Genomic DNA, 13,464 nt, shown 5'->3' on the forward strand with positions numbered 1-13,464 from the left:
GCCCAAACTTAACTGCCTCCTACTCTGTCCCAGATGCTAATATGTGGATATTATTATTAGTATTGGATAGAAAACTCTGAAGTTTCTAAAACTGTTATAATGATGTCTGAGTATAAACAGAACTCATATGGCAGGCAAAACCCTGAGAAGAAATCCAAACAGGAAGTGAGAAGTCGAATTTCAAAACAATGCCTATTTAAATCCCTGATAGTTATGGATGTGCTTGCACTTCCCAGGGCTTCAACTAGATGTCACCATCTTTAGATCCTAGTTTAAGATTATACTATAAAGGAGGGGCTCATGAGACCGCTTTTAGTGGGTGGTCTGGTAGAGATCCTCGGTCTCATGATGCGCGCTCCCGGGAATGTTAGCTCCCGTTCCAATGCTTTTATATTCAGACAATGAAATTCTCCAGTTGGAACCTTATTGATGATATGTAAAAACATCCTGAAGATTGATTTGGAGACATGTTTTGACTCGTTTCTTCGACCTGTAACGGAACTTTTTGAGTTCTTGTCATGGAGGAAATGGTCGCGCCTCATGAAGATGGATTACTGGGCTGAACACACTAACAACAAATGGCTAAATGATGGGCTTTATGGAACAAATCAGTCATTTATTGTCAAACTGGGATTCCTGAGAGTGCCTTCTGATGAAGATCAAAGGGTAAGTGAATATTTAGTGTTTTTTCTAACTAATGTTGACTCCAAGATAGCGGAATTGTCTAATTGTTTATATGCAGGTACAGAGCGCCGTTCTCAGATTATGCTTTTTCCGTAAAGTTTTTTTTAAATCTGACACAGCGGTTGCATTAAGGAGAAGTCTACCTTTAATCCTTGTATCTTTTATCAATGTTTATTATGAGTATTTCTGCAAAATCAGAAATTTTGGAATCAAAACATTACTGCACGTAACGCGCCAATGTACAGATTTTTGGATATAAATATGCACATTATCGAACATACATGAATTGTGTAACATGATGTCACCTGATGAGGATCAAAGGTTAGTGATTAATTTTATCTATATTTCTGCTTTTTGTGACTGCCATCTTTGGCTGGAAAAAATGGCTGTGTTGTTTTGACTCGACTATGAGCTAACATAATCATATGTTGTGCTTTCGCTGTAAATCATTTTTGAAATTGGACACCGTGGGTAGATACACATCTTGTTAATCTTTCCTTTGCGGTATTGGACTTGTTAATGTGTGGAAGTTACACATTTCTAAAAAAAAAAGAAATAATTTTGCGCACTGCCTTTTTCATTGAAATGTTGTCGGGTTTGACCTAGACAGGTTAAACATTTATGGCAATTTAGAGTGCTTGCTGTTGCTCGCTAATTTGTCCATGGGATATAAACTTCAGGTTGGCATTTTACCTGAAATGCACAAGGTCCTTTACTCCGACAATGAATCCACAGATAAAGCGGTAAACCTCCATCTTATTCTTCTGGTGGTTGGCAACCAACTTTAAAAAGGTGTATTACCACAACTAACTGGATTCTGGACCTCAGTTCATCTTTCAAATCACCCACGTGGGTATATGCTCCTAAAAACCAATGAGGAGATTGAGAGCGTTGAGCATCACAAACAGAACCAAGTTATATTTTCGCACCTGGCTACTTGAGCAGTGTGGGTCAATGATTGAACAACATGTAAGTGTACATTTATTTAGCACCATGGGTCATTGCTTGGCATTCAGGCCAAAGATCTTCATATTGGTTTCATCAGACCAGAGAATCTCGTTTCTTATGGTCAGAGTCTTTAGCTGCCTTTTGGCAAAGTGCCTTTTACTGGCTGTCCTCCTAGAAGGTTCTACCATCTCCACAGAGGAACTCTGGAGCTCTCTGTGATCATCGGGTTCTTGGTCACCTCCCAGACCAAGGACCTTCTCTCCCGACTGCTGACAATGCCATTTTTGCTTTCACACTAACACAATACCATCATAGTAATAGCCTTTCATTGGAAATACTATCAGAACATAGCCATGGCCATGTATAGAAGGTAGGCAGGGTGGGGAAGGAAGGGAAGTCGAAATGTTGATTGTTCCAGATAGCGTGACCACAGGTCTTCATTAAATGTGCGCTGCTGTTTTGTTTTGAATGTTGGCTGGCACGCCCAACGGCTGTGCTGCTATTGACACGAGCAACGGTGACAGACAAGCTTCTAATTATACGTGATTAGGGATCATTCAAAACAGTTGGCCTCCACTTTAGCTACTCTCACAGTGCTTGTGGTTTTATGCAGTTTAGATTGCGAGAGGTCTAGGAAGAAAATTGAAAATTCAAATGAGAAAAACCTGACGCCATATTTATCCCAAACTGCACTGTATCCGTATGTGTTTATAAACAAAGGAATGATTCAAGTTAGAACAAAAGAGCAAAAGCAACAGACTACTTTCCCAGTTGGAAAGGTAGGGAAGTTCTGCTTTCCAAATGCTCTTGTTCACACCCTTCTAAACAGGCCTATTTTTATTTTACCTTTAACTGGGCAAGTCAGTTAAGAACAAATTCTTATTTACAATGAAGGCCTATCCCAGCCAAACCAATTGTGTGCCGCCCTATGGGACAACCAATCACGGCCGGTTATGATACAGCATGCAATCGAAACCAGGGTCTGTTGTGACACCTTTAGCACTGAGATGCAGTGCCTTAGTATATGGCTCCCAAGTGGCGCAGTGGTCTAAGTTCTCCAGTAGCATTCAGTGGAGTTTTACACATTTTGGAGTGTGCTCAAGAAATGAGAATATTTGACACTAAATTTTATGCTACAGCAACTAGCCTACTTCTCACTTCATAAACACCCTAAGCTAATGACGGATTATGTTCTTTGGCTTTAATGATAACACTAATTATGTAAATGTGCGAGTAGCAAACAAGCTTAACTATGAGAATAGTTTCACTGCAGGGTATCTAAACAGGTTGGTGCAGAAACTGTTCTCAAGGACTTAATTTGAAGTGGGTTAGTATATCTGGCTATCTACTACTGATATATTACAAGTAGAGTGGTGGTCTAAGTTTGTTGGCAACTGGCTAGATCTCTGCTTATCAAATGACACTAAGTCATTTTCACTTGGCATGTTGAAAAGATCTCCTCAAAAGAATCTGAAGACAAGTTTAGCAACAGGTTTTACTAATTGGGTACCTGACAAATGACTGACATGTCCTAACCAAACTGTCAACATTTCAAGATTAATTGTCATACTCAACTGTCTGCTCTCTTTTATGTATAGCCTACTTAAAGCAGTCCCAATTGAATAAACTTGAACACTGCCATTGTAACTTCCAAAAGCTAACCACGCTTCTATTTCAAAAGTAATGGTCACAGGGGTCCTATTTTTAGACATCGAATTACACAAAAAATATTAGTAAAATGCCTCAGAGCTCTCAATGTCTTGGTCCCACTAATCTGGGGCTATCTGATTCAGTGGTGTCCCTGTGGACTGGCCTGGTATAACCAACTGGGGTGTCTCCCTCCCTCAGCCTTGAGAGCCCTCGGAGTACAGGTGGCACATCATGCCCCAGCGAGAGGCCAGCCCTCTAGAGGCACACCTTGTCACTGATTTTATATATCCTAACCCCCTCCCTCCCCAATCTACTAAACTCTCTCTACTACTACCCCCCACAAGGAGGGTAGGGATGCCTGTTGTGGCTAATCGCACAGTGTGAGAATGTGAATAGATGTGAGCAGGGAGGGTTGAGCAGAATGTTTGGGCTGTTATTTGCATGGGGGGAATCTGGTTATTTCACACAGCTGCCTTTCTCTTAAATGTAAAGTCCCCATATTTGGGGACCCTATTTGATTTTTCTATTCAATTCAGTCTGGTATGACAATGGTAGCCCCTATCTGCAAAAGCAGGGTATCTTGGTTATTGATCTGTGCCTTCAAAATCTTGTGTGACTTTCTACAATATATGGGCATACGAATATATATGGGCATACGAATATATAAGGGCATACGAATATATAAGGGCAGGTCGAGACGATGACCTCATTTCAAGATGGCTGCTATCTACATTTCAGTTAGCGCTCTGAAGCATAAACACGGAATACATTGATAAACACCAAAAGACGGGACTCCACAGATCATGAGGATTTCGACACGACCAACGAAGATTGCTTTCTAGAAGGATTGGATCCACTAAGACCTATAAGAAAAAATATTTGACTTTATATTGCTAATTTAATGTATTTTGTTTTTATAAGTTGTCTGTTTTTGTACTTTTAGTTTACATTAGGCCTTTGTAACAAATCATTTCAATGTTAAATAATTCCAAAGTAGTTATTGTCTGTTTCATATTAGTTCACTGTTTCATCCTTGTAACTTTGGAGAGGCCACTACACTCTCATGGCCACTATTTGTGGTTCTCACCTCTGCCTTTGGAGACAGTGTTACTGTTTACATTGTATGTGTGCTTCACACCTTCTGTGTGAGTCACTGTACAGATATAGTTTAGGCTTGTGTTTTTACTTTACAGCAATGTCGTTTTGTAAATTGAGTCAACTGTAATTATGTGTCTTACAACAATATATCCCTTTATTTTATTCAGGATGCAGAGGATTTGAATGATGACGTTCGGGAGCCACCCCTCCCCAGCAAGCCCCCCCCTGCCGGTCAAGGTCTTCAGTCCCTCACTGCTGTGTCAATCATCCTATCTGATGGTTCTACATCCACTTTTCATAGACCCCTTGAAAAATAAAATAGGACAAATGGTGCCACAAGCCCCTGACAGAACTGGTTTCCCCAAGTCCAAGGCAAACAAAATCACAAAGACAGCAGCGAGGGGGGCCATACGTTGGGTCAGGACTAACATGCCGTTTTGTGTTAAATAGAAGGACACTAGGGAAGTAACCATGCTTACCACACAGCATGAGGTATTCAATAATGACCATGTCTCAAGGAGGGTGAAAAATACCAATGGGACATGGGTGAGAAAGAATGTCCCAGTTCCTGTGAAGGACTACAATGCCAGCATGGGGGTTGTCAACCTATTTGGTGCTCTGATAGGCTGCAACCAGGTCCTCCACCAGACCAGGAAGTGGTATAAGACTTTGTTTTTACCACTTTGTGGACATTGCTACAGTAAATGTTTTCATTCTCCACAAGCAGATGTCCAAAGCAAAAGGTCTAAACCCCTCTCTCCCAGTTGGCCTTCCGAGAGCAGCTGGTGTTGGAAATGGCTGAAATGGGGGCCCAAAGCAACCTCACAAGACCCCCCACTCAAGGTCAGCATCATCATCCAACACACATGCCAAAAGGAAGAACTGCAAGTTTTGCAAAAAACACATGGGGAAAGAAGGGGTGAAATACCAGTACGCCTTTTGTTTCCTGGCAGAGGGACTGCTTCAAAGACAATCACGACAGGCACAAGCTATGGTGAAAGGGAAAGCTAATCTACACCTGGAATGTAAAACTAACACAAATGACATTTGTAAATAGTTCAGCTTATTTATATTTTTGAGAAGGACACGTGTAACCAAGTGTGTGTTCGATAAGACTTTTTTTTATATACATACATACATAGCATTTCTAATGTTTTTGTTGGATAGGCCTAGGCCAAACAGGATATGCCTAGGCCAAACAGGATATGCCTAGGCCAAACATTCAGGCACTTTGTGGTGGTGTCGGGGGACATCAACCTCTCCAATGTTTGAGAGAGGTTGGTATGGCAGAAATAGTTTCTATGCTGAACAAATAGCATTTAGGGAATGCAAATATGTAATTATCTAATTTACAGATATAAGAGCACTTTGGAGAGGTTTAGGGACATTTGGGTACATCCCGCGAACACACCTGACACCACTTACTAAAACATCTGCCCATTTCAAGTTGTTAGGTCTATCAATCCTTTTTTTCTGATATTGTTCACGTTGTGGAAGCCGTCTGATACATTTCCAGGTCTAGTCGTTAAAATTCACTTATAGCCTTTCAAATAAAGATGACTTTCATTTTTTTTTTGTGTGTGCTTGATCTTGTGTATTCTGAACTATATAACTTCTGTTTTCTGAGCATTTCCTCATAATCGCCTAGATTTCTTCTTTCCAAATAAACCCAGTTTTTCATTGTCAGAATCAAGTAATTACACATGAATAGCATGTCTATTTAGGCAGAAATCTAAATGTTGCCATTACATTTAAGAGGTTAATGGACTTTCAGTTGTCTACAGCAGGGAGGGGTAAAACAGGAAGGAGTTCTGTTTATGCAATCTGCTCTCCGCTTTAAACATGTGGGCTTAATATCTCCCGGGGAAAAAAATCACTGTCCAACTCCGAGGCCTTTCCCTGGTCAAGAGTATTCTGGGGAATACAAAAGGTCGTCAGTAATATATTCAGCAGAACTTGACTCCCAGGGAATGGCGGCACCTTGCCTTCCTCTTTGGCACATCTCGTCTGACTGACTGCCCACCGGCAGAGGGACCTGCTGCAGCTCCCCCTAACCACTCACCCCTGGGGCTTTTGGGCTGGCCCGTAGCAGGCCTGGGGGCGGCAGCCATGCATGTGGCCTTGACAATGGCGTGTGGGAATAAAGGGGGGGGGGGGGGGGCTTTAACTTCCTGTCAGGGATGTCTGGCTCAGCAGAAAGAAATGACAGAGAGCCAGGGGAAGAGCGAGAGAGAGACGAAGTTAAGAGGAAAGACGTGGGGAGAGAAGAAGTTCAGCTTTGGAGGTTATCTTTTTCTGTCTGGAGTCCGCGGCATTGAGGGAATGTTTGTATGAATGGCTCAATTCATTAACTTGTTCCTCCATAAATTCAGTCTGAAACAATCCCCCAAACTGTACTGTAGTTGTGTGCCATTTTTCCTGGAAGAATCTTGTTTGCAAATCATCCAGAATGATGTGCTTAGAGTGCATTTACAGGTTATACGTAAATAACAAATTAAAAAATGGGCTGGGTCATACTAAAAATGTATCCCAAGTTTGCTCCAGCACATTTTTTAATGTTGAGATTACTAATCAAATTTTATTGGTCACATGTTTAGCAGATGTTGTCAGGCGTAGCAAAATGCTTGTGTTTCTAGCTCCAACAGGGCAGGAATATGTAACAAGTAATATCTAACAAATTCACAAAAATATACAAATCTAAGTAAAGGAATGGAATTAAGAATATATAAATATATGGACGAGCAATGTCAGAGCAGCCTAGACTAAGATACAGTAGAATTTAATTCTACTACTAGCCTCTGACTATTGAGCAATTCAATTTGCACCAAATACCATGTTCAAAGTTGGTCTTACTATAAGTTTAACATTCAATTTGCACCAAATACCATGTTCAAAGTTGGTCTTACTATAAGTTTAACAGTTTCCATGGTGAACAGTTAAATCACAAAACCTCTATCCTTCCATTAAGAAGAATTAATTACAGGATTCCCGGGCCTCCCAGAGAGCTAAATCATTTTTCAGAGAGACCACCAACCCAACCATGCTGAAAGTATTCAGTCAGTGGCTGTGAGTGTGACTGGGTGGGAGGTGGTGCAGGGGCTACCAATGTAGTTAAAAGCTGAAGCCTCCAGGTGGGTTTAAGACGTCAGCATGCTTCAGTTTGGCTGGCGCCTAGCCAAAATTTGCTAGCCGAACAAGTGTGCTTGTTTGTTCATATTGAGATGCCGTAGCCAGTATACTCTCCCCACAAAAGTTAAAATGAAACTAAAAGTACGCAAAGCTGTCATTAATTAACATTTTTGAAGGGGAGATCTTCGTCTAACATCAACCATCTAAGATGTTTGGTGCAGTATTTTTCAATTAGAAAATGTGCATTGAAAACAAGGTATATCTCATTGAATGAGACGATTGAAGAATCCCTACTGTTGCCCAATCACCAACGAGGGGGGCGTAGACTTCGGCTCTGAAATTCAGCTTGTATTTAGAGAAAAGTGTGTCCCCGAACAGCCAAAGTCCAAAACATCACAAAATACTGTAATTCATTTATACAAACTCTTCCGAACTGTTTCAGATTGGAAGCATGCGGCGGATGGATGCCTTTAACCTATTGGTTTTATGACACGCTCCCTCAGGGCAAATGATTTCTGACTGTATTTCCTGAGGCCCTTCCGACAGAACACAAAACTCGCCTTAGGGGCGAGGTGTAGGGGCAACTTCACCCCACTCATGCGGTAGGACTCAAGTCATGAATGGTGTCTCCTTTTCTACCGCTGCACTGATAGCCCTGGACAGGTCAACGCGAGCCCTTGTTGTCTTTAGCCGTATTGCCTTCACCTACACTGAGTGTACATTAGGAACACCAGCTCTTTCCATGATTTAGGCTGACCAGGTGAAAGCTATGATCCCTTACTGATGCCACTTGTTAAATCCACTTCAAATCAGTGTAGATGGAAGAGAGGACAGGTTAAAGAAGGGTATGAAAGCCTTGAGACATGGATTGTGTATGTGTGCCATCCAGAGGGTGAATGGACAAGACTTGATTTAAGTGCCTTTGAACGGGGTGTGGTAGTAGGTGCCAGGCGCACAGGTTTGAGTTTCAAGAACTGCAGCGCTGCTGGGTTTTTCATACTAAACAGTTTCCTGTGTTTCAAGAATGCTCCACCACCCAAAGGACATCCAGCCAACTTGACACAACTATGACAAGCATTGGAGTCAGCATGGATAGTGTCAACATCCCCGTGGAAAGCTTTCAACACCTTGTGGTGTCCATGCCCTGACGAGTTTGAGGCTGTTCTGCCGGCGGGCGGGCTCAATTTTAGAAAGTTCCTCTAATGTTTTGTACACCGAGTGTATATGATCATACTATCATTTCAAATCAATGCCTAGGAAGGACCTACTTTACACTAATTTAGTGAGATGCTACCCTGACTGATGTATTTAAATCTCCTCTAGGCTATCTTGAGATGAATTATCCTTCAGACACTGACACTTAAGCACTACACTGAATCGCAGCTGTGACTGTGCCATGGTTTGAATAAGAGGATGAGGACTGAGAGAAAAGGCCACCTAATGAATGGACAGAGGGAAATACCTTCTACTTCTGTCATAACTAGATGATGCTACTGGATGAAAATGGGGCATCTAGAAATACAGATTTGACTAAAGCTGCCTCGCAGGAGCCATACAAAGGTGAGCAGAGTGAATAATACAATCTAATCAGCTGTGGCCAATCTTTAAACACATTCTGTTCAGAAGAAAGGTACTGTGACACACAAGCAAGGCTTGGGGGCTGGCTAGGCTTCACTTCAGATAGATTTGGGTTCCTGCTGCTTCACCACTACTAGAGGTAGACAGATGGGTGAAGAGGGGGGGGTTGCTTGTTTTCCAGGCACACGAGGCCAGCACAGCCCTCCTGCTAACCTCGGAGGAGAGGAGAGGCAGAGGAGCAAAGGGAGGCCTGGGGGAGAGGAGTATGATGAGAGAACCATGCGAAGCTTCTTCCACTGACAGGAGCAACAACCGCCACCACATACCTAAACAAAATGGCAGCAATAATAAGTGGTCAGATGTGATAATCCACACAGACAGTGTCCATAGCATTCATACAAAGACTCAGTTGAGAGTCTTAAAACTGTCTTTATAGAACCATTTAAGTCCTGATTAAGCCAGAGTAGTAGTTTGAACCAGCAACTGAAACCAGTAGGAGTAAAGATGCAGATTTCTGGACAGGGCTGCGCTCAAAGTTTCTTGCCTTGGTAAATTGCACTGTTAATAAGACACTGATGCCCTTTGCAACCATATACCTATGTGAGAGTGGATTCTCAGCCCCCACACCAGCATGAAAACTAAATACAGGCATATACTGTGTGGAAAATTATTGCAGAGTTCTGTGCATCCTTTCAAACACACCATTCTCATTAACCTGTGGTGAGTTATTCACAATTTGATGAACAAATAAGGTTTTATGTAAGATGCTTAAAGAGCAATGGCAAAACACATTTGAGAGTGCTCTGTCCCTGGTGCTAGAGAAGGCACGCAGCTGGAGGTTGAATGTTCGAAGGGGTACAGGACTAGAAAAAGTTTTGGAACCACTGCTCTACACCATAAAAACGGGGAGGGAGGGGGGGGGGCCGCTGCTAAACAATGCTAATTTTCACAGAAAAAAAACAACATGGAACTGTTTACAAGGGTCCCTAGTGTTCACTATGTCAAGAGGGAAACAATGTATCTGTTTCCTCTTGGCCTCCCCTCAACTCTCCATCTTTGCATTTTAAGTTTAGTTTCTCCAGCGTGGCCCCTAGGCATCGACAGTGTATGCTTGTTAGGATCCTGTAGTTGCATCTATTTTTACATTTTAGTAATTTAGCAGACGTTCTTATCCGGAGTGACTTACAGTAGTTAGTGAGTGCATACATTTTCATACGGGTCCCCTGTGGGAATCGAACCCACAATCCTATGCTCTACCAACTGAGCCACAGGTGACATGGGTTTTGAGTCATGTTTCTTTTTTGTTTTAAATACTGACACCACAGATCTTAAAATCTGATCTCGCATACATCTTGCCGGACCACAGTTTCTCCCTAGTCTAAAGATGGATGAACTGGCACAATATCATACAAATATTAGGTAGTAGAGATCAATCCCAAAGTACTGTATGCAATTTTCCTACACTTGTGCTAGGTGGATTCAGAAATTCCATGGTCATAATCCTTCAAATGATCTTGAACTCTGACAGGGCCTTGGATTTTGTCGTCAAATAAATATATATTTTTGCAAAAACTTTAACAGTTGGGCATCAAAGAAAGCTGAACTCAACACTGGTACCATTGCTAAAAACGTTTGTTCAAAAGAACCCCACCACACTTCATACCCGACCACTTCATGAAGTTAACGCAGCTATATAAGGCAGTCGAATAAAGTACCTCAACAACCACAAGAAGGGGCAGGCTATGGTGGAAGCCACAATAGTTAAAAACATCTCTTCCGCCCGACATACCCGGGACCTCTTATCTGTTGGCTGAGTGACCCCACTGACTTTAAAAGCTGCCATCTTAGGTTAGAGAATTCGCGGAAGGTGGGGTAGTATTTCATGGGATGCTCTATTATCTGTGAACACGTAGCTAGCCTGGTCGTTCAATAAAAGTGTGTTTTTTTCTTATGTGCACAGTTTTTTTTAAATAACAGTTCGTTTTCGTTCTGTTATGAAAGGTTGAAAGTAGTCACGTCTGTAGTTGCTGGCGACCCATTATGCTGGTTGACTGATTACAAAACAATGGAGAGAAGACCGACGCGTTCGGGAAAATAATGGTCATCTCGCACTTAGAAATACAGCCAGGAACTATACAGCGGCAGGTGCTTTTTAATCTAAAATACATGGATGAACCGATGGTAACAAGTGTAGTTATTCTAAGTTCACCCAGATCCAATGTTTATGATAAACAAGCCCCTTTAAACGTTAAAATGCGGAAACGCATTAAAACTGCAACCATCGCTTGCTGTTGATCAAAGTGGCACCGCAGGAAAATGTTTGTGCAGGTTTTTTTTCGACTAGCAACAACCGCCATCGGTGGAGTCCACCGGCACAGGATTAGCCATTGGGCTAGCAGCAAGACAACGAGGGCGATGATGCAGTGCTCGAATGTTGGCTACAGGCTCAACTTCTCCACTCAACAATGGGGCCACTTCCAACTAGCTAGCAGCAAGCTAATTAAGGCCATCACACAGCTGACGGAAACCCAGAGCTCGCCTAGTTATTCCCTACTAAAGTATAATAATCCCGAACCATATCCAATGAATATAGTCAATGTACTTTAACAATGATATATAGATAAAGGGAGAGTAAAAAAACATGGCTAAACAGGGATGACCGTCTATCCTCAAGCAACCCCCTTGTCCATATTCATCGTCCAATAAAAACGACAGGCTACTTTTTTTTTTTCGTCATTAGCAAGTTAAATACCATGTGAATGAACTCAATTTAAGAAATGTAAATTGGACTTCTGTCTGGACTATGTATCAAAATCCAGCTGTGTGGTATGCCGCATTAAAAAATATATAGTTTATAGCTAGTGTGCACCCAGGGAATATCCTTTGCGCTAGCAACCTACAGTATTAAATAATTCAGCTCGGCCACCGACTCACCTCTAACTACATTTGAGCCACCTCGTGTCTCACTAGCTGAACACACAATTAGCTAGCTAACCCAAGCTAACGAACTCACCATTGCCTATTGTATTATACATAAATAAAACCAATTCAAAAGGTTTCCAAATTCAACAAGTTGTTCACATTGTCTGCTTATCGAGATCTCATCGTGTTGGCTAGATAATATTCTTCACCTAGTGAAAAAAAAACTATTGGGCTCTTTGCGGAAGGCGAGTTAAACTTGCTAACTGTAGTTAGCGTTTCAGCATGGTAGTTTACGGACCTGCAGTAACTTCTGTTGGGAAATTATTGTATCCCATTCTCATATACTTTCCAGAATAAACTGCGTTTACAGTAATTCGCTGAATAGACCAAAAGTCAGTTTCCAAACAAACTTGCATGGTGGATTAAAAGTCGATTGTAAGTGGGAAAACCCGTTCTATAACATTACATGGGTTACTTACAGGTAAGAGTAACACACAACTAATTTACCATGTGAACAAATGGGATATAGAGCGACTACGGAATTCAACCATTCAAAAAAAATCATTGCTCGCTTACCCAACAAGCTTGGTCAATTCAGGGTTTCTCAAATTAACTCCCGTTAGTATCTCCAGTACAATCCTTTCGGGTCCGTTAACAAATTACGAAATTCAAGTTATCTTATAATGTTCTGCGAGTCGGTATCCCGTCTTCACCGGCTCGTTTTCTCCTTTGTATTAATTTCACTCAATTCGAGTTTAATCCGATCGATCCCTGCAGTCGCGTACTCGAGTCGTCTCTTCCAGTTACTCTCTCACCTTCTACGGGCAGGGGGCGCGTTCATGGCTCCAATGGATAAACATGCGTGCGCGTGAATGACCCTGCTGGGCTGTGACGAATGTGCGCTTTATTTTTCAGTTCTTGTAACATAGTAGATGCGATTAAAGCTGCACCTTTTCATTTCTTATTTTGGCGTAGGGTTATGGGAGTTATTCATACATGCAGTGTGGACATCAACTTGCTTTTAAATTGCTCCAATTGATTCTCAAATTATCAACTGGAACTTGGCATGGGATAATGACGTCTATAAATTATAAACCTCAAATGATTATGGTATTCTAAAAGCTCATACAGGTTCAAAACGAGTTCAAAACATGTTCCCAATTGAAATGGAACTGTATCAACTGAAATGAGTGGATGGTTTTATTTGTTTGGAGCATCAGTTCGTCACCGATTATGACTTTCATAATAATTCCACGTGAACTGCAGATTAATAATTATGATTATTAGAGATGGACATCATGCAAGTTCACGATTCAAATTGACACTTGCTCTTCTACCGAGCCTGAGAGCCTATTCTACCTGGCCCCTTGGGCACGCACAGGGCCAACCTGAGGATTTCAGAGTAGTTCGAGTCCTTGCATTTTGCGAAGTTAAAAGCTAAACATGTGCAACCAT

The 13,464-nt window shown here is 41.7% G+C and overlaps 1 protein-coding gene across 2 annotated transcripts in view; it reads right to left on the reverse strand.

The window, feature by feature from the left end:
- The window catches only part of LOC135558607 (chromodomain-helicase-DNA-binding protein 7-like), a 117,077-nt gene extending 104,254 nt beyond the window's left edge, over window positions 1-12,823 (reverse strand). For both annotated transcript variants that reach the window (XM_064992536.1, XM_064992535.1), the window contains exon 1: window positions 12,586-12,823. The gene's annotated coding sequence lies outside the window, so the exon portion shown is untranslated. The remainder of the gene's footprint in view (window positions 1-12,585) is intronic.
- Window positions 12,824-13,464: the final 641 nt, after the last annotated feature.

Source organism: Oncorhynchus masou, chromosome 17, assembly GCF_036934945.1.
Source record: "Oncorhynchus masou masou isolate Uvic2021 chromosome 17, UVic_Omas_1.1, whole genome shotgun sequence".
NCBI lineage: Eukaryota > Metazoa > Chordata > Actinopteri > Salmoniformes > Salmonidae > Oncorhynchus > Oncorhynchus masou.